The sequence below is a fragment of the Aptenodytes forsteri genome, unplaced genomic scaffold (assembly GCF_000699145.1).
Source record: "Aptenodytes forsteri isolate BGI_AS27 unplaced genomic scaffold, ASM69914v1 Scaffold8, whole genome shotgun sequence".
Lineage (NCBI taxonomy): Eukaryota > Metazoa > Chordata > Aves > Sphenisciformes > Spheniscidae > Aptenodytes > Aptenodytes forsteri.
The window spans coordinates 8790410-8792604 of NW_008796218.1; positions in this window are offsets into that span (position 1 = coordinate 8790410).

Below are 2195 nucleotides of genomic sequence, written 5' to 3' on the forward strand. Positions count from 1 at the left end.
AGAAATTAGTCTAAATTCTGGTGTTTGAACATGGTGTAACCATTAACATATTAACATAGTTAAGAAGGCAGCTAAATTTCTGCTTAAGACCTAATTTACTACCTTCTTTAAAAAAAGCATAAAATCTGAAAAGTAATCAGGTCAGAGTCAACTGGATGAGGAAGTGCTTTCGCTATTGTACCAGACGTGCCTGTGCACAGTGCCCTGAGCAGAGCACACAATGGAGCCGGTCCTTCTAGCAGGTTCCACAACTTCTGGTGTGATCTCAGTTTCAAGTGCTCCTTCAAGTACTACCCTTCAAGGATAAAGTATTCTACCTTTGCTCAAGCCTTACCTCCTCTATTTGCTTTTTGTGTTCAGAAATGCATGGTAGAAGGGTGATGCAAACTCTTTTCCAGCAACAGCAGCTGATCTCAGGTCTCGTTAAACTTCAAACTGTCATTTCTTAGCTCTTCAGTGATAAACTTTGCACCCTTAAAATTTTAAGGTATAATAGTCACCTATAAGATGCCTTACTGACCTACAGAGAGAAATTCCCTGCACTGAACTTAAAGAGAAAAATCTATTTTGAAGAAAGTCGCAGAATAGGATTGATACGTATCATCATATGCTGAAAATCAGAATTTGATTAACCAGATGCTGTTATTTTCTTTAATATCTCATGAATAGAAACTACAGTATAAAAACAATTCAAAACAATCATTTACTGGGAAATATGACATATGGCCCGCTAAGCTGCTTTCCTACAGAAATAGCTAAAGATCATTACTCTTGGCATCACTCCCCACAACAGTCGCTGGGCTCATTAAAACAGACAGTATGTGATCGAGTCCATAAGGAAGATTATTTCTACAGGTGGGTAGAAACAATGATGAAAACTACAAAGACTTGTGAGAAAGAAGTAGTCAAGGAGACTTCTCCACCTCCATAACTTCTGTGCGCTACAACAAATCAAAGCAGCACCACTAAAACAGTTGCTGAAAAAAAGAAAAGATGCATTTTCTCCTTTTTCTTCACGGTACACATTTCCATCTTGCAAATGTATGGTATCTCATTTAACCTGTTCTGCTGGAGGGTTTTTCCTCGAGTAGAAATATCCTGATGTGAACAGGAAGTTTGCATCCAGCAGGGGCCACTTGTTGCCTGTGTTTAGTCCCAATTCAATTAGGTGGAAACCAAACCTTAATGCTGTCATAGGATGAGTTCACGTTCTGCGATAGTGGATTGGAATAACCACACAACCACGCTGTGATGTGATAATGCTGCAATCCAAGCTTCTCCGGTGATGTCATACTAGTAAATGCAAACCAAACATTTGTGATGTGGCATCACAGGACAGGAAATGTTAAGACAATTATAATGTGGCAATGATAATCTGATGTAGCAATAACACAATCACATTTAGAAAATGTTTGCATTTGACAGCAGCTATGCTGTGATTATGTTCTTGCAACACATCCCCTTACATGCCAGCACTGTTGCGTGGATTATCTAAATTTAGATTGTAACATGGTGCAGTAGATGGCTTTACTATGTTCCATCGCTGGCTGCTTACAGCATCAGCAATACATGATCACATTGGGAGATCATGGAGCATCTACGGTAGTGAAACTGACGGCAACAGCACACACGTGCCTCCAAGACATTCTGAAACGTGCTGCGAGGCTATTGAGGACTCACAAAATACGGTGCACGATGCAGCATCAACTTACTGACGTGATCTTGTGTACAGGCACACATGCATACATGCGAGGCAGACACAAGGCTGGGATTCGCTAAGGCAGGTTGCCAACATCGGGATCGACGCTGCAGCCCGTGGATGCAGCTGAGGCGGTTGTGGGCTGAAAGACACGTACCAGGGCAACGATGGTGACCCCACAGCAGGGAAGAGCAAGGTCAAGAAGCCCACGCCAACAGAGCCGGGCCAGGCAACAGGGCCCCCCGGCCGGCTGAGGAGAGCCCCCGGCCGGCTGAGGGGTGCAGGGAGGCCCGCAGGGCTGCGGCCCCAAGCCGGGCCGAGCACTGGCGCCGTGTCTTTGCCGCTGAAGGAGGGAAGGCGAGGCGAGGCCTAAGCACAGGCGGCCACCTTGCCGCCTAGAGCAGCGCCATCACGGCTGCTGCGCTGACCTTAACCCCTCAAAAAGGTGGCGTCACCCCCCCCCCCCCCCCCCCCCCCCCCCCCCCCCCCCCCCCCC